We start from the raw sequence: 19,713 nt of genomic DNA, 5'->3' as shown, positions 1-19,713 counted from the left end.
GGGGGCAGAGTAGTAGCCTCAATGATAGATGTGGAAGATACTATAGCATAGCCTGCCTTTGCTGGTGAGTGATGATTAGGCCTGGTGGAACTGCCATCAATAAACCAAGTATGATCAGGGTGAGGAACAGGAAAGAAGGAAATATGGGGAAATGGAGTGAATGTCAGGTGGATCAGAGAGATACAGTCATGGGGGTCAGGGGTGGTATCTGAAATAATGTAGGAGGCCAGATTGAAGTCTGGGCCAGGAACAATGGTAATTGTGGGAGACTCAACAAAGAGTGAGTATAGCTGAAGGAGCTGCGGAGCAGAAAGTATATGCATCAGGTGTGAGGAATAAAATAGATTTTGTAAGTTATGAGAACTGTAGAGAGTGAGTTGAGCATAGTCTGTGATTTTGAGGGCCTGTAAAACTATTAGGGTGGCTGCAGCCACTGCACAGAAGCATGATGGCCAGCCTAAAACAGTAAGGTCAAGTTGTTTGGACAAAAAGGCTGCAGGGCATGGTCCCAGTCCTTGTGTAAGAATTTCGACTGTGCAGCCCTGCACTTTGGCTGTGTGTAATGAAAAGGGTTGGGATGAGTCAGGGAGAGCTAGTGTAGGAGCAGTCTCTAGAGCTGTCTTTAAGGAATGGGAAGAGGAGTGGGGAAAGGATTTAGGATCTATGGGATCAGCTAGGTTTTTCTTTGTGAGTTTACATAACGGTTTTGTTAGGACAGCAAAACCAGGTATCCAAAGTTGAAACTATCCAACCATGCCCAGAAAGGAAAGGAGTTGTTGTTTTCTAGAAGGGGTTGGGGTTTGGGAGATTAGCCAGACACAATCAGCAGGGAGAGCACGTGTGTTTTTTTTTTGTTTTTTGTTTTTTTTTGAGATGGAGTCTCACTCTGTTGCCCAGGCTGGAGTGCAGTGGCCGGATCTCAGCTCACTGCAAGCTCCACCTCCTGGGTTTATGCCATTCTCCTGCCTCAGCCTCCCGAGTAGCTGGGACTACAGGCACCTGCCACCTCGCCCGGCTAGTTTTTTGTATTTTTTAGTAGAGACGGGGTTTCACCATGTTAGCCAGGATGGTCTTGATCTCCTGACCTCGTGATCCGCCCGTCTTGGCCTCCCAAAGTGCTGGGATTACAGGCTTGAGCCACCGCACCCAGCCGCACATATGTTTTTATGAAGAATTATGCTGAGATAGGTAATGAGTGAGAAAGAAATTTGGGCTTGACTGAAGTAATGGGGCTGTCCCTGAAGCCTTGCGGCAGTACAGCCCAGGTAAGTTGCTGAGGCTGATGGGTGTCAGGGTCAGTCCAGGTAAAAGCAAAGAGGGCCTGGGATGAGGGGTGCAGGGGAATACTGAAAAAGCATTTTTAAGATCAAGAATGGAATAGTGGGTTGTGGAGTAAGGTATCGAGGACAAAAGAGTGTATGGGTTGGGCACCACAGGGTGGATCGGCAAAACAATTTGGTTGATAAGGTGCAGATCCTGAACTAACCTGTAAGACTTGTCTGGTTTTTGGACAGGTAAAATGGGGAATTGTAAGGAGAGTGTATAGGCTTTGGAAGCCCGTGCTGCGGCAGGCAAGTGATAACAGGCTTTAACCTTTTTAAAGCCTGCTGTGAGATGGGATATTGGTGTTGAGTGGGGTAAGAGCGATTAGGTTGTTTTTTTTTTTTCTTTTTTTTTGTTTTGAGATGGAGTCTCACTCTGTCGCCCAGGCTGGAGTACAGTGGCGCGATCTCGGCTCACTGCAAGCTCCGCCTCCTGGGTTCATGCCATTCTCCTGCCTCAGCCTCCTGAGTAGCTGGGACTACAAGTGCCCACCACCACGCCTGGCTAATTTTTTGTATTTTTAGTAGAGATGGGGTTTCACTGTGTTAGCCAGGATGGTCTCGATCTCCTGACCTCGTGATCCGCCCGCCTCGGCCTCCCAAAGTGCTGGGATTACAGGTGTGAGCCACTGCACCTGGCCGAGTGATTAGGTTTTAATGGGATGATAAGGAGTGCGTGATTGGTCACCAAGGTAGGAGTAGAGGTATCTTATACTTGCAGATTAAGGTAGGGAGACACAAGGGGAGAATGTGAAGGAGGCTTTGAACTGGGGAAAAGGGTGGCAATGAGGTGTGGCTATAGCCCAGGAATAGTCAGAGAAGTAGATAATTTAGTTAGAATGTCTTGACATAATAAGAGTACTGGCTAGGTGGGGATAACTAAAAAGGAGTGCATAAAAGAATGTTGTTCAAGTTGGCACCACAGTGGGGGAGTTTTAAGGGGTTTTGAAGCTTGGCCGTCAATACCCACAACAGTTATGGGGGCAAGGGAAACAGGCCCTTGAAAAGAAGGTAATGTGGCGTGGGTAGCCCCCATATCAATTAAACAGGGGATGGACTTACCCTCCACTGTGAGAGTTACCCGAAGCTCGGCGTCCGTGATTGTCCAGGGGGTTTCTGAAGCGATTGGGCAGTGTCAGTTTTCAGCCACGAAGTCAAGCAGATCTGGGAAGGAGTCAGTCAGAGAGCCTTGGGCCAGAGCTTTAGCGGCTCTAGGAGTGGCTGCCAGGCGAGCTGGGCAGTCTGATTTCCCGTGTGTCCCTGCACAGATGGGACACAGCTTGGGAGTAATCCCAGGCTGTGGGCACTCCTTGGCCCAGTGGCCAGATTTCTGGCATTTGAAGCAAGATCCTGATGGAGGAGGTCCTGTAGGAATGCCTGACCACTGTAGCTTAGGTGTTTTGAAGTTCTTTTTTTTTTTTTTTTTTTGAGACGGAGTCTCACTCTGTCACCCAGGCTGGAGTGCAGTGGCCGGATCTCAACTCACTGCAAGCTCCGCCTCCCGGGTTCACGCCATTCTCCTGCCTCAGCCTCCCGAGTAGCTGGGACTACAGGCACCCGCCACCACGCCCGGCTAGTTTTTTGTATTTTTTAGTAGAGATGGGGTTTCACTGTGTTAGCCAGGATGGTCTCGATCTCCTGACCTCGTGATCCGCCTGTCTCGGCCTCCCAAAGTGCTGGGATTACAGGCTTGAGCCACCGCACCCGGCCTTGAAGTTCTTATGTGCTGGAGGTGCAGCTGGATTTTGTCTCACAGCAGAGGCAAGTAATTGTAACTCAGAAATGTGTTGCTGTCTGGCTGCCTTCTTTCTATTACTCTACACCTTGAAGGTGAGGTTGATTAATTCCTGTTGTGGGGTTTGAGGGCTGGATTCCAATTTTTGAAGTTTTTTTTTTTTTAATGTCAGGAGCTGACTGTGTGATAAAATAAATATGGAGAATGAGACGGCCTTCTGACCCTTCCGGATCTAGGGCTGTAAAGCGTCTCAGGGTTGCTGCCAAATGAGCCATGAACTGGGCAGGGTTTTTGTCTTGACCTTGGGTAGTTTTTTTTTTTTTTTTTTTTTTTTTTTTTTTTTGAGAAGGAGTCTCGCTCTGTCACCCAGGCTGGAGTGCAGTGGCCAGATCTCAGCTCACTGCAAACTCCGCCTCCCGGGTTTACGCCATTCTCCTGCCTCAGCCTCCCAAGTAGCTGGGACTACAGGCGCCCGCCACCTCGCCTGGCTAGTTTTTTGTATTTTTTTAGTAGAGACGGGGTTTCACCGTGTTAGCCAGGATGGTCTCGATCTCCTGACCTCGTGATCCGCCCGCCTCGGCCTCCCAAAGTGCTGGGATTACAGGCTTGAGCCACCGCGCCCGGCCGGGTAGTTTTTTTTAAGTTTATCACATTAACAGCTTTGTATGCTGCCTTTTTAAGCCCCCAACTAGGCAGGAAACCCTGGAATCTTGCCTAGCTATACCTGGGGAATCTGCGTGATAGTTTCATTGGGGATTCTCTCAGGGAACTGCTCTAATGCATTCTTGAAGGTCTGGCTCATGAAGCCAGCAGTTGTCAGCATGAGACTGGGCTAGAGAAAAAACTCTTTCCTGTCCATCTGGGGAGAGGGTAGAAGTTAGGATGACATTTAAGTCACTCCAGGTTAAATTGTAGGACAGAGTTAGATATCAGAATTCCTGTATATATTTAGTGGGATCTGATGAGAAAGAGCCTAAATGCTGGCTGATTTGGGAAAGGTCTGATAGAGAAAAAGGCATATGTACCCTGACTATACCTTCAGCTCCAGCCTCCTCTCTAAGAGGAAATTGTTGGGCAGGTGTGGAAGAGCTAGTCACAGAACGAAACTGTAAGCCAGACCAGGTATGAGGAGGGGAGGTGATAGAAAGGTTGTAGGGTGGAGGAGCGGAGGCTTAGGAAGAATTGGAGACTGATTCAGTCTGGTGAAGAGAGACCTGAAGAGGAGCAGTTTGGGGAGGAAGGGAGAGGTCAGATGGGTTGGTAGAAAAGGAAGATTGAAAGGACTCAAGAGCTTGGGGTGGAGACTGAAGGAACAGACAGGAGAGAAAGAAGAAAGATTTGGGACGAATCACATTGGGAGCAGAAACTAGGGAGGGAAAGAAGTGTGAAAAATGCCTGGATGTAAGGCACCTCAGAGCATTTGCCCATTTTTTGACAAAAATTATCTAGGTCTTGTAGGATGGAGAAATCAAAAGTGCCATTTTTTGGCCATTTAGAGCCATTATCAAGTTTGTATTGGGGCCAAGTCGTGTTGCAGAAGAAAATAAGACACTTAGGTTTTAGGTCAGGCGAGAGTTGAAGAGGTTTTAAGTTCTTGAGAACACAGGCTAAGGGGAAAGAAGGAGGAATGGAGGGTGGAAGGTTGCCCATAGTGAAGGAGGCAAGCCTAGAGAAAAGAGAGGGTAGAGACACTTGGGGTGGGGGGGTGATGGGTGGTACTTGCCACCCAGAGGAGGTGGTACTTGCCACTACGGTGAAGGATCAAGGCTGGCATCCCCACGGTGATCAGACACCTCTGAAACGTGAGTGAATAATCAGGCAGGCATCCCCATGGTGATTAGACACCCAGGGAAGACTGTCTTCCCGAATCCTTGACCAGCGCCGGAGGTTTGGGTTCACGGATAAAACACATCTCCTCTGTCTCTACCAGAAAAGAAAAGAAACTGAAATTGAGGGAAGGGAGAGATTGAAGGGTGGCACAGAAATTGAAAGGAGAAAGAAGTTGAGGAATAGTGAGAGAGGTTGGAGAAGAGGGTAAAAAGAGGCCACTTACCTGATTTAAAATTGGTGAGATGTTCCTTGGGCTGGTTGGTCTGAGGACTGGAGGTCGTAGGTGGATCCTTCTCATGGAGCAAAGAGCAGAAGGACAGGGGATTGATCTCCCAAGGAAGGTCCCCTGATCTGAGTCACGGCACCAAAATGTCACACGTGTCCATGTGAAGAGACCATCAACAGGCTTTGTGTGAGCAACAAGGCTATTTATTCACTTGGGTGCAAGTGGGCTGAGTCTGAGAAAGGAGTCAGCAAAGGGAGTTAGGGATGGGGCAGTTTTATAGGACTAGGGTAAGCAGTGGAAAGTTACAGTTAAAGGGGGTTTTTCTCTTGCGGGCAGGGGCAGGGGTCACAAGGTGCATGGTGGGGAGATCATAAGACTCATTGTCCAGAAGAAGAATGTCACGAGGTTAATCGATCAGTTGGGCAGGGCAGGGCAGGAACAAGTCATAATGGAATGTCTTAAGGTTGGTTAATCAGTTAAGACAGGAGCTGGAGGCCGGGCGCAGTGGCTCACACCTGTAATCACAGCACTTTGGGAGGCCAAGGTGGACGGATCACGAGGTCAGGAGATCGAGACCATCTTTGCTAACATGGTGAAACCCTGTCTCTACTAAAAATGCAAAAAATTAGCTGGGTGTGGTGGCGGGCACCTGTAGTCCCAGCTACTCGGGAGCCTGAGGCAGGAAAATGGCGTGAACCCAGGAGGCTGAGCTTGCAGTGAGCTGAGATCGCGCCACTGCACTCCAGCCTGGGTGACAGAGCGAGACTCCGTCTCAAAAAAAAAAAAAAAAAAGACAAGAGTTGGCTGTTTCAATTCTTTTGTACTTTTTTCAGTTGCCTCAGGCCATCTGGATGTATATGTGCAGGTTTGGGCTCAGAGGCCTGACACCCAGGAGGTGGATGTTCCAGTGAGCCGAGATTGCACAATTGCACTCCAGCCTGGGCGACAGAGTGAGACTCTGTCTAAAAAAAAAAAAAAAAAAAGAGTAACAGGGCCAGGTGTGGTGGCCCACGCCTGTAATCCCAGCACTTTGGGAGGCTGAGGCGGCCAGATCACCTGAGGTCGGGACTTTGAGACCAGCCTGACCAAAATGGAGAAACCCCATTTCTACTAAAAATACAAAATTAGCCAGGCATGGTGGTGCATGCCTGTAATCCCAGCTACTCAGGAGGCTGAGGCAGGAGAATTGCTTGAATCCAGTTGTGGTGACCCAAGATCGTGCCATTGCACTTCAGCCTGGACAACAAGAGCGAAACTCCATCTCAAAAAAAAAAAAAAAAAAAAAAAAAAGGCCAGGCACAGTGGCTCACGCCTGTAATCCCAGCACTTTGGGAGGCCGAGGCGAGTGTATCACAAGGTCAGGAGATCGAGACCATCCTGGATAACATGGTGAAACCCTGTCTCTACTAAAACTACAAAAAAAAAAAAAAAAAAAGAATGAAAAAAAAGTTAGCTGAGTGTGGTGGTAGGAACCTGTAGTCTCAGCTACAGTGAGCCCAGATTGTGCCACTGCACTCCAGCCTGGGCAACAGAGCAAGACTCCATCTCAGAAAAAAAAAAAAAAAAGAGTAATAGGCCAGCACAGTGGCTCACGTCTGTAATCCCAGCACTTTAGGAGGCTGAGGCGGGCAAATCACTTGAGGTCAGGGGTTTGAGACCAGCCTGGCCGACGTGGTGAAACCCTGTCTCTACTAAAAATACAAAAATTAGCCAGGTGTGGTAGTGTACTCCTTTAATCCCAGCTACTCAGGAGGCTGAGGCAGGAGAATTGCTTGAACTTGGGAGGAGGAGGTTGCAATGAGCCAAGATCACACGACTGCACTCCAGCCTGGGTGACAGAGCAAGACGCTGTCTCAAAAAACAAAAGAATAACAGTTGCCAGGCGTGGTGGCTAATGCCTATAATCTCAGCATTTTGGGAGGCCAAGGCAGGTGGATCACTAGGCCTGGAGTTTGAGTGCAGGCTGGCCAACATGGCAAAACCCTGGCTTTACTGAAAATTACAGCCAGGCATGGTGGCTCATGCCTGTAATCCCAACTCTTAGGGAGGCAGAGGCAGGGGGATAGCTTGAGCCCAGGAGTTCAAGACTTGCCTGGGCAATATAGTGAGACCCCATTCTTCACATAAAGGGGGGCGGGGAAACAGTGTAAAAAATACAAAAATTGGCCAGGCACAGTGGCTCATGCCAGCACTTTGGGTGGATCATAAGGTCAGGAGTTCAAGACCAGCCTGGTCAACATAGTGAAATGCTGTCTCTACTAAAAATACAAAAAATTAGCCAGGCGTGGTGGCAGGCACCTGTAATCCCAGCTACTTGGGAGGCCGCAGCAGGAGAATTGCTTGAATCCAGGAGATGGAGGTTGCATTGAGTGGAGATCGCACCACTATACTCCAGCCTGGGTGACAGTGCATGACTCCATCTCAAAAAAAAAAAAAAAAAAAAAAAAGATGGTGTGGTGGCACATGCCTGAAATCTCAGCTACTGGACTGAGGCACAAGAATTGCTTGAACCCAGGAGACAGAGATTGCAGTGAGCCAAGATCACACCACTCCACTCCAGCCTGGGTGACAGAGCAAGACTATCTTTCTCTCTCTCTTTCTCTCTCTCTCTATATATATGTACATACGTATGTACATATATATGACATAATATATAAGTCGATTTATTATCAACAGACTAGCAAAAATCAAAAACAGCTGCACCAGGCTGGGCGCAGTGGCTTACACCTATAATCCCAGCACTTTGGGAGGCTGAGGCGGGTGGATTGCCTGAGGTCAGGAGTTCATGACCAGCCTGGCCAACACGGTGAAACCCCGTCTCTACTAAAACTACGAAAATTAGCCGAGTGTGGTGGTGTATGCCTGTAGTCCCAGCTACTCGGGAGGCTGAGGCAGGAGAACCTCAGCCTCCCAAAGTGCTGGGATTATTGCTTGAACCTGGGAGGTGGAGGTTATAATGAGCCGAGATCGCACCACTGCACTCCAGCCTGGGTGACAGAGCAAGACTCTGTCTCGAAAAAAAGTAAAATAAAATAAAAAATAAAAAGCTGCACCAACTCTTCCTTTCAGGAACGTGAGAAAAAGAATGCTTCCAAACACTGTTGACAGAGGTAAGATTGGCTACAGCCTTTTTGGAAAGCAATTTGGCAAACTCCAGTAAAATAAAAATGCATATACTTCAGGGTCCTATAATTCCAATCTTGGGATTCTCACTTATAGAAATAAAAGCACTAAGATGGCCGGGCGCGGTGGCTCACGCTTGTAAACCCAGCACTTTTGGAGGCTGAGGCGGGCGGATCACAAGGTCAGGAGATCGAGACCATCCTGGCTAACATAGTGAAATCCCGTCTCTACTAAAAATACAAAAAATTAGCTGGGTGTGGTGGCAGGTGCCTGTAGTCCCAGCTACTTGGGAGGCTGAGGCAGGAGAATGGCGTGAACCCGGGAGGTGGAGCTTGCAGTGAGCTGAGATCATGCCACTGTACTCCAGCCTGGGCAACACATCAAGACTCCGTCTCAGAAAAAAAAAAAAAGCATTGAGATATGAGCAATATAGTCAGGGATATTTATTGCTATATCAAATGTAGTGGAGGGAAAAGCCTGCAAAGTGATAGCCCATCCACAAGGGCATGGTTGGTGACATTTTGGGATCTCTATATTGTTATGGTTACTACATTGTGTAACAAATTACCTCAAATTTAGTGGCTTATAACAACTTACTTTGCTCACAGATCTGCCATTTGAGCAAGATTCTATGGAGACAACTTTTCTCTGATGCATTAGCTGGGGAAGCCTGCAGGCTGGGGTTGGAATCATCTGAAGGCTCCTTACTTGAAGTCTGCCATTTGAGACTGGCTGTAATCTGAGAATTTAGCCAGGGCTGAAAACCTGCATGTGGCCTCTCCTGGACCTCCTCACAACATAGTGGATAGATTCCAAGGATGATTATAATAAGTGAGAGCAAGTATAGTGGAAGTTCTGATACAGGGCAGGCGAACCCCAAAGTGGAGCTTAGCCCATGAGGGTTCTTGGCTTTGCCCAGGAAAGAATTCAAGGGCAAGCCAGAGGTAGACGAAAACAGCTTTGTTGAAGAGGTGGTGTTATGGCTCCATGACTGCTCCTGCAGAGTAGGGCTATCCCTTGGGCCGAGAGTAGTAGCTCCAGGCAGTTTTGCAGTCCTATTTATATCCACTTTTAATTGCATGCAGATTAAGGGTCTAAGCAGAAATCTCTAGGGAAGAGGTAGTAACTTTTGGGTCATTGGATCATTGCCATGGAAAGAAGCAGTAACTCCTGGGTGTTGCCATAGCAATGGTAAATTGACAGCACATTGGTGGGCATGCCTGATTGAAAGCCTCTTCCTCCCCAGACCCTGTTTTAGCTAGTCCTCAATCTAGTGCAGTGTCCGAGCCCCACCTCTGGAGTCAAGTCCCACCCACCTCCTACCTAAGTTCTTTTTTTTAAAAATAGAGACCTGGTCTATATGTTGCCCAGGTTGGTCTTGAACTCCCGGGCTCAAGTGATCCTCCCACCTCGGCCTCCCAAAGTACTGGGATTACAGGCATGAGTCACTGTGTCTGGTTCCTGTTTTAGTTCTATTAACTTTTCTAACCTAGACTCAGATATCACACAGTATCATTTCTGCCCAATTCTATTCAATAGAAGCAGTCACTGAAGTTGGGCCATATTAAAGGAGAGGGAACTTAGACTCCACTTTTTGTGGGAAGAGTATAAAAATATTTGTGGACAGGATTTTTTTGTTTGTTTGTTTGTTTTTGAGATGGAGTTTTCTGCTCTTGTTGCTCAGGCTGGAGTGCAATGGTGCAATTTTGGCTCACCGCAACCTCTGCCTCCCAGGTTCAAGCAATTCTCCTGCCTCAGCCTCCTGAGTAGCTGGGATTATAGGCATGTACCACCATGCTCAGCTAATTTTGTATTTTTAGTAGAGATGGTGTTTCTCAATGTTAAGGCTGGTCTCGAACTCCTGACCTCAGGTGATCCGCCTGCCTCAGCCTCCCAAAGTGTTTGGATTACAGGCTTGAGCCACCGTGCCTGGCTATGTGGACAGGTTTTATATTATCATCAAAAAGAAGGAACTGGGATAATGCCACTTGATTTGGAGGGCCTGCCACAAAGTTGGAATGAGTAAGAAAAGTGAGATGCAGAAAACTATGTACAAAGTGACCTAAATGTGTACAACAAAGACAAACCACTTTGTGTGAATGTGTGTATGCTTTTTTTGTTTTGAAACAGAGTCTCATGATGTCTCCCTGGCTGGAGTGCAACGGTGCGATCTCTCTTCTCTCACTGCAACCTCCGCCTCCCGGTTTCAAGCAATTCTGGTGCCTCAGCCTCCCGAGTAGCTGCGACTACAGGCATGCACCACCACACCCAGCTAAATTTTGTATTTTAAAAAAATTATGTATTTTTAGATGGAGTTTTGCTCTTGTCGCCCAGGCTGGAGTGCAGTGGTGCGATCTCGGCTCACTGCAACCTCCGCCTCCTGCTTCAAGCAATTCTCCTGCTTCAAGCAATTCTCCTGCTTCAGCCTCCCGAATAGCTGGGATTACAGGCACCTGCCACCACATCCAGATAATTTTTTGTATTTTTAGTACAGATGGGGTTTCGCCATGTACTGTTTGTTTGGCAGGCTGGTCTCGAACTCCTGAACTCAGGTGATCCGCCTGCCTCAGTTTCCCAAAGTGCTGGGATTACAGGTGTGAGCCACCACACCCGGCCATGTGTATGCTTTTATAATTATATAAGCCAGGAGAAAAATAGGGAACATACAGTTTGTAAACATGAGTTGCAGAAAATGGTGATAGAAGGGAGGGAAGGGAAAAGAGTAAAAGATAAAAGATTTAAACAACAGCAGTTACGATGGGTTCTCTCTTATGCAATTAATTACAGGTATATATTTAGCTGGATGAAGGAAGAAATTCTTTAGAGAGGCATCCTTAGGTGACAAAAAGATTAAGAAAATCAAGGAAGTGATGACCTCCTTATCTTAAAACTCAGGATAGGGCAGGGAGGGGTGACCGGTGGGTCACAATGGGGAGCTGCAGGGCCCTGGGAATGTTTTTCGTGTGTTTGGGTTTCTGAGTGTTTGGTCTGTGAAAAATAATGGAGCAGAATATCTTTGTTTTATGTACTTTTATGTATTTGTTATATCCTACACTTTAAAAATTAAATTAAAAAAACAAAACCTGCCAGGCACGGTGGCTCACGCCTGTAGTCCCAGCACTTTGGGAGGCTGAGGCAGGCAGTTCACTAGGTTAGGAGTTCAAGAACAGCCTGGCCAAAATGGTGAAACCATGTCTCTACTAAAAATACAAAATACAAAAAATTAGCTGGGTGTGGTGGCACATACCTGTAGTCCCAGCTACTCGAGAGGCTGAGGCAGGAGAATCGCTTAAATTCGGGAGATGGAGGTTGCAATGAGCTGAGACTGTGCCATTGCCTTTGTGACAAAGCAAGACTTCATCTCAAAAAACAAACAAATAAAACCAAAAGCAAAGCAAAATTTGCATAAGGTCCCCAGTGGTTGCAGTGAAGAGACAGTAGAGAGGCCTTGGCCTGGACCACTTACGCCTTTGCAAGGCTGGTAGGAAGTTACATGAGGATTCAGCCAAGGGCTGATGTGGCAAAAGTTGCTTTTCAAAAATAAGACTCTGGCTGTGGATCCTAGAGGGTAATTAAGACTGCGACTAGGGCCAAGTATTAAGTCCAAGGAGGGGAAAGCAGTGGAGGGATTTTAAAGAAGAGTTGGTATCTGAGAGTGGACAGATTGGAGGTGCTGGCAGTTGGAGACTTCTTCAGGACAGAAGGGTGGTACAACTGGAGAGGCAGTACTGATGAAAAATAAGAGGATGGGCCAGGTGCGGTGGCTCATGCCTGCAATCCCAGCATTTTGGGAGGCCAAGGTAGGCGGATCACATGAGGTCAGGAGTTTGAGACCAGACTGGCCAACATGGTGAAATCCTGTCTCTACTAAAAATACAAAATTAACAGGACGTTGTGGCGTGCACCTGTAATCCCAGCTACTCAGGAGGCTGAGGCGGGAGAATCCATTGAACTTGGGAGGTGGAGGTTGCAGTGAGCTAAGCTCGTGCCACTGCACTCCAGTCTGAGCAACAGAGCGAGACTCCACTTCAAGAGAAAAAAAAAAAAAAAAAAAAGACAATATTTGGGACAGCTGTTTCATAGCCTAGTGGAGATGTCAAGCACACAGTGGGACAATTAGTTCAGCATGAAGTGTCCCATCTGGAAGTATAAATTCAGAGGGAGCAGCATGGTGATAACACTCAAAGCCACACTGTTCCTGATAAAATTCCCCAAGGAGGGAGGGAGGGAGAAGAGCCCAGAGGGCAGTCTTGGGTCACTCCAACATTTAACTATGTGTAGTTAAAGCTGGCAACAGAGATGAGGATGATCATAAGAGATGGAAGGAAAACCAGGAGGGCTGAATGATTCCTGAGAATGTGGTCCTTGAAGCAGGAGGGAGAAGTCAATCCTGGTGAATTTTGTGGGGATTCCAGAGAGCTAGTATGTGCACTGGTTTTGTCAGCGGAAGTCACTGGGGACTGTGCCATGGGCTGTGGCAAGAATGGGAGGTGAGGAAGGGTGACAGTAACCACAGGCAAGTTTCAAAATGGGGCAGAAGCTAGAGGAGGATGGTGGGGAGCAAAGAGGGAGCCTGGAGTTTCTGACCCATGGCAAGTCATTGCTGAAGGAGGCAGAGGTGCGAGAAGTCAGAGGACAGGGCTGTAGGGCAAGGTGGCAAGCACTGCAATGGTTTTGGAGATGAAGGGTACAGGTGACATGCTGAGAAGAGACTTCACCTCCAGGATGTAGGTCTTCAGGCCCCTGGCAGAGATGGGCCTCTGATCCCCAAAGAGGACCTCCAAAGTGGAGGGGGCGAGTCTGATGAGGAGGTAGAGGGGTGCTTCCGCACTCCAGGTTCCTTTTCCTGCCCATTCCTTAAACCCACTGACTGTTCTTGCTCATCCCCACTCCCTCCTGCCTGGAGTCAGCCCAGGGCCTCCAGCGCTGAAGAACTGGATAGACAGCTCAGCTCGGAGCTGGGAACACAATGTTCCCATCGGGCAGGGGTGGAACTAAGGTCTCTGACGACCCTCAGTTGCACCCCCAGTCCTGGGACGTGGGCCATGCAGGGAGGAGTTGGCGGCAAACAATTCCCAGATTTTTTTTTTTTTTCCAGAACAAAGGACACGAAAATTACCAAGAAAAGGATCCCACAAGGCCAGGGTTGGGATGGTTCCTAGCACATCCTGGACACACACACCCTGTCCCCAGCACATCCAGGCAGGGCAAAGCTGGAGGGGCCAGCTGAGGTACTCCCGTTGTGCTAGAAGCCCACCCAGTCTCAGTGAGCCACTCCCACACTCTTAATATGCCCTTGCGTGCACTTGGCCCTTGAACTAGTTCCCCAGTGCCAAGTGAGGGCCTTCCTGGTTTTTGGTTGTGAGGCCAGCTCTGTGTTGGGGGTGGGGGCTGCTTTTGCTGTAAGCCAGATACAAACCTTGAGGTAAGCACAAAGGCAGAGACCGCAGCAGTGAGTGAACCCCAGCCACTTGACTGTAGTTGGGTCTTGGCCCAGCCCAGGTAGGCAAGGGACTCGGGAAATGCCAGGGTCAGTGGGAGTAGACATCCTCCCATAAGCCTGCCATCTTCGTACACAGCTGCAAGCGGAGGCCCAGGATGAGGGTCCCAACCTGTTTTTGTCTGGCCAGACTGAGACAGGAGCTGTCAGCCAGGTCTATCTTGAGTCTTGAGGGAGGTGCAGCGCTCCAAGCACAGGGTCTGAGGGTCACATGCTCTTCCACCCAGCTATGCTGTGCTTGGACAAGAGCCCAGGAACCCAGCGCCACCAAGGCTGGAGCTTCCTGGAGAATAACCCCTCATGCGGGGTCTAGGCCGAGACTTGGAAGGTCACCGGGGGCCCTAAGCCAGCGCGAAGCCTCATTTGTCACCCTGGGCTTGGGGCCGGCTGCGCAGTTCTGGGGCAGGATGCTGGGAGCTCCAGGACAGCCCAGCCCCTGCTGGCCAAAGTGGCAAAATGCAGCACTGCCACTCACGCGTGCATCCCGCATGTCCCGCGTCTGAGGCTTACCTGTTTCAAAGGTATTCTCCCTACCTGGCCATAGGCCAAGACTCAGCTCATAGCAGACAGGGGAGTGTGTACTGCAGCTGTCCACTCATGCCCACACCAGCAGTTTCAGAAGGAAAGTGAACAGTTTGACCATCACTGGATGTTATACTCTAAAGTGCTGGTTTGCTTATCTGGTGGGTCTAGACTTCAGCTCCTTTTTATCTGTTTACTAGACAATAAACAATTGCACACACCTCCCCTCCTTCTGGGGGTTGGAGGACCTAGCCAGAAAGGGGATTGCTGGATCCTGGCTTACAGCAAAGTACACAGTGACCTTTGTGCCCTGGCTCAGTGCAGTTCTGCAGAGGGAGGAAGCGGTAGGCCCACGGCCAAGAATGCTACAGGGGATTTGGCTGGTATCTTCTGTTTCAACGGCCTTCCCCAAGAACTGCCTGTCAAATGTGCATTCGTCTGCCTATCAGCATAGACTGATTGGTGAAGAGTCCTGCTGGTTTTCCTAGTGGCATGGGTACTGCCAATCCTCTGGTCTCACACTCTAGCCTGGCTAGCCTCCTGCCCTGTGGTGTACAAATGGGCTGGGCATGCCTAACTTTGTGTACTCAAAGACATGCCAAATAAATGGTTTTATAGAACAGAAAGAAATGCCCCCAAGAGCAAGGATTCTGGTTGGGAAGAAGTGAGAGGGAGGGTTAGAAATATCATACATGGCTGGGCATGGTGGCTCACACCTATAATTCCAGCACTTTGGGAGGCCAAGGTGGGTGGATCACTTGACGTCAGGGATTTGAGACCATTCTGGCCAACATGGTGAAACCCCATCTCTACTAAAAATACAAAAATTAGCCGGGGGTGGTGGCGCATGCCTGTAATCCCAGCTACTTAGGAGGTAGAGGCAGGAGAATTGCTTGAACCCGGGAGGCGGAGGAGGTTGCAGTGAGCCAGGATCACGCCATTGCACACTCCAGCCTAGGCAATAGAGACTGTCTTAAAAAAAAAAAAGTCACACATAAGAGACACCTTCAGCCAGGCGCGGTGGCTCACGCCTGCAATCCCAGCATTTTGGGAGGCTGAAGCGGAAGGATCACCTCAGGTCGGGAGTTTGAGACTAGCCTGACCAACATGGAGAAACCCTGTCTTTATTAAAAATACAAAATTAGCTGGGCATGGTGGCGCATGCCTGTAATTCCAGCTATACTAGGAGGCTGAGGCAAGATCGCTTGAACCCGGGAGGCGGAGGTTGCAGTGAGACCAGATTGCGCCATTGCACTCCAGCCTGGGCAATAAGAGCTAGACTATCACACACAAAAAAACAAAAAACAAAAAAAAGAGACACCTTCAGAAAAATTTGATTCCTAGCACCTGACCTCACAGAAGGCAATTGAGGCCAGAAATGCATTGCTGGCCAAACTTCCTCATGATGTTTAGAATAACTAGCATAAAGATCACAATTTCTGGCTGGGTGCGTTGGCTCACACCTGTAATCCCAGCACTTTGGGAGGCTGAGGAAGGCGAATCATTTGAGGTCAGGAGTTCCAGACCAGCCTGGCCTACATGGTGAAACCCGGTCTCTACTAAAAATACAAAAATTAGCTGGGCATGGTGGTGGGTGCCTGTAATCCCAGCTTCTTGGGAGGTTGAAGCAGGACAATCACTTGAACTCGGGAGGCAGAGAGGTTGCAGTGAGCCGAGATTGTGCCACTGCACTCTGGCCTGGGCAACAAGAGTGAAACTCTGTCTCAAAAAAAAAAAGTTTCTGAGGAGTCCCTACCTGGGGGGAGTCCTTCAAATCTTAATTCTAGTTGTTCTTGGCCAGGCGCGGTGGCTCATGCCTATAATCCCAGTACTTTGGGAGGACAAGGCGGGCAGATCATGAGGTCAAGAGTTCAAGACCAGCCTGGCCAACATAGGGAAACCCCGTCTCTACTAAAGATACAAAACTTAGCTAGACATAGTGGCACGTGCCTGTAGTCCCAGCTACTAAGGAGGCTGAGGCAGGAGAATCGCTTGAACATGGAAGGTGGAAGTTGCAGTGAGCTGAGATCACGCCACTGCACTCCAGCCTAGGTAACAGAGTGCGACTCTGTCTCAAAAAACAAAACAAAACAAAAAACTAGCTGTTCTCCTTTCACTGCTCCCCCAGAATCCTTCTATAAACAGAATTGTATGATGCAAGGTAGAGCAGCAAGGGACATCATATGCTTGCGTGTCTAGGTCACTCATTTTATGAAGACACAACAGCAGCCCAGAGAGAAAAGAGTAGCATAAGGACAACAGACACTAGGAGCATAATCATCCTTGATATGGGAGAGGGGCTGCTATCTGTGTGAGTCCAGAAACGTGGAGGAACAGGCCTGGAGTGGCAGCTCATGCCTGTAATCCCAGCACTTTGGGAGGCTGAGGCCAGCGGATCACCTGAAGTCAGGGGTTTGAGACGAGCCTGGCCAACATGGTGAAACCTTGTTTCTATAAAAATACAAAAATTAGCCAGGTATGGTAGCACACACCTGTAATCCCAGCTACTCAGGAGGTTGCAGTGAGCCGAGATTGCGCCACTGCACTCCAGCCTGGGCGACAGAGTGAGACTCCTTCTCAAAAAAAAAAAAAAAAAAAACAAAAAACATGGAGGATAAACTCCATGGGCACTGGATGAAAGCTCCAGGAATCACCTGATGGATCTCAGTACCATTATTGTTGCTAATTCTTGGGGTTTAAACACAAGAGTTAGAAACATCCACAGCTGGTCATCAGGATTTATTCAATGAACAAATGAGCTTAGGCAGACCTAACTTCCGACATTCCAAGTTAGAACTTGGTAATACTTGTCTGAATTCCCAACTGATTAGTAGGTTCCTGGTCAACACTAGGCATTTTTTTAAGCTGGAGTGCTGTGGCAGGATCTCAGCTCACTGAAAACTCCGCCTCCCGGGTTCAAGCTATTCTTCCGCCTCAACCTCCCGAGTAGCTGGGACTACAGGTGCATGCCAACACGCCCAGTTAATTTTTGTACTTTTATTTTTTTTCTTTGAGATGGAGTCTCGCTCTGTTGCCCAGGCTGGAGTGCAGTAGTGCGATCTCGGCTCACTGCAACCTCCACCTCCCAGTTTCAAATGATTCTCCTGTCTCAGCCTCTTGAGTAGCTGGGATTACAGGTGCACACCACCACGCCTGGCTCATTTGTGTATTTTCAGTAGAGACAGGTTTTCACCATGTTGGTCAGGCTGGTCTTGAACTCCTGGCCTCGTGATCTGCCCACCTTGGCTTTCCAATGTGTTGGGATTACCAGTGTGAGCCACCGCACCCTGCCTAATTTTTGTATTTTTAGTACTATGTTGGCCAGGATGGTCTTGATCTCTTACCTCATGATCCATCTGCCTTGGCCTTCCAAGGTGCTGGGACTACAGGCGTGAGCCACAGCGCCTGGTCAACACTCCGCATTTTATTTACATATCAGAAAACAATCAGGTAACAGTATGTATCACTCCCCATGATTTGTCTCTAGAGAGAATGGGTAAAGGAAGCAAAATTTATACTTAATATGATGCTTTGTTAAGTGACCCCAATTTTCTCCCACTTTACAATACTGTTTTAATTGTTGTTATAAAATTAAGTGATTCCCTATCACTATATACTCAGGTAATATATTCAGGTAACTTTGATGGGACAAATTTCTAGCTTCCTATTAGGACACACTAACATAGTCCTCATGTAATGTTCCCTCTTAAAGGCTGAGACTAGGGATGATATGATCTTGACATTGTCCTAGAACGTCTTATGTCATAGCAATATTACCACAAAAACTAAACTACAATTTTTTTTTCCTTTTGGTGAAGAACGGGGTCTTGTTATGTTGCCCAGGCAGGTCGAACTCCTGGACTCAAGCTGTTCTCCCGCCTCTGCCTCCCTAAGAGCTGGGATTATAGGCATTGAGCCACTGTGCCCGTCCACATTTTTTTTTTAATTAAAAACATTTTTTTAGAGATGCGGTTTCACGATCGAGACCATCCTGGTTAACGCGGTGAAACCTCGTCTCTAGTAAAAATACAAAAAAAAAAAAAAAAAAAAAAATTAGACAGGCATGGTGGGTGCCTGTAGTTCCAACTACTCGGGAGGCTGAGGCAAGAAGAATGGCATGAACCCAGGAGGCGGAGCTTGCAGTGAGCCGATATCGCGCCACTGCAATCCAGCCTGTGCGACAGGGCGAGACTGTCTTAAAAAAAAGAGAGATGTGGTTTCACTATGTTGCCCAGGCTGGTCTCAAACTCCTGGGCTCAAGCGATCCTACCACTTCAGCCTCCCAAAGGGCTGAGATTACAGGTGTGAGCCACCATGCCTGGCTGACATTTAATTTTTAAAGCTTTGAAACAGACATTTTGGTTTTTAGAGGGTTCAGCTACCAGTTTATTGGGCCCTAGTGGGTCCCAAGATTTCCATCTACCAGTTTCTTGGGTCCTAGATTTCATGTTCCCACGGCTTGGCCCTTTGATACAGGCAGGTGTCTCTGTCCAAATGTGGGCAAGATCAAACTGAACAAGGCTTTACGATAGCATAAGCTTCCTTTGGTCACCTGAAAAGAAACTGTAGGTACAGTGGGCTGTCACAGCATCCTTGGTAGTTCTGGTTATAGCCATGTTACAGAGAAGGAAATTATGTAAATAATAGAGTGACAGATGTTTTCTACTTTTTTTTTAGATGGAGTCTCACTCTGTTTCCCAGGCTGCAGTGCAGTGGCACAATCTTGGTTCACTGCAACCTCTACCTCCTGGGTTCAAGCAGTTCTCCTGCCTCAGCCTCCCGAGTAGTTGGGATTACAGGCATCTGCCACCACACCTGGATAATATTTGTAGTTTTAGTAGAGACGGGGTTTCACCATGTTGGCCAGGCTTGTCTTAAACTCCTGACCTCAAACGATCCACCCCCCTCAGCCTCCCAAAGTACTGGGATTACAGGCATGAATAACCACGCCCGGCCTTTTTCTTTTTTTCAGACACTGTGCCTGGCTATTTTTTATTTATTTTTATTTATTTATTTATTTATTTTTTTGAGATGGAGTCTCGCTCTGTCGCCCAGGCTGGAGTGCAGTGGCCGGATCTCAGCTCACTGCAAGCTCCACCTCCCGGGTTCACGCCATTCTCCTGCCTCAGCCTCCCGAGTAGCTGGGACTACAGGCACCCGCCAACTCGCCCGGCTAGTTTTTTGTATTCTTTTAGTAGAGACAAGGTTTCACCGTGTTAGCCAGGATGGTCTCGATCTCCTGACCTCGTGATCCGCCCGTCTCGGCCTCCCAAAGTGCTGGGATTACAGGCTTGAGCCACTGCACCTGGCCTATTTTTTATTTTTTGTAGAGACAAGGTCTTACTATGTTGCCCAGGCTGGTTTCAAACTTCAATGATCCTCCTGCCTTAGCCTCCCAAAGCACTTGGATTACAGGTGTGAGCCACCATACCCAGCTCTCCTGGGTTTCATTGGT

This window comes from Rhinopithecus roxellana, chromosome 1, assembly GCF_007565055.1.
Source record: "Rhinopithecus roxellana isolate Shanxi Qingling chromosome 1, ASM756505v1, whole genome shotgun sequence".
NCBI lineage: Eukaryota > Metazoa > Chordata > Mammalia > Primates > Cercopithecidae > Rhinopithecus > Rhinopithecus roxellana.
This window is presented reverse-complemented; position numbering follows the sequence as displayed.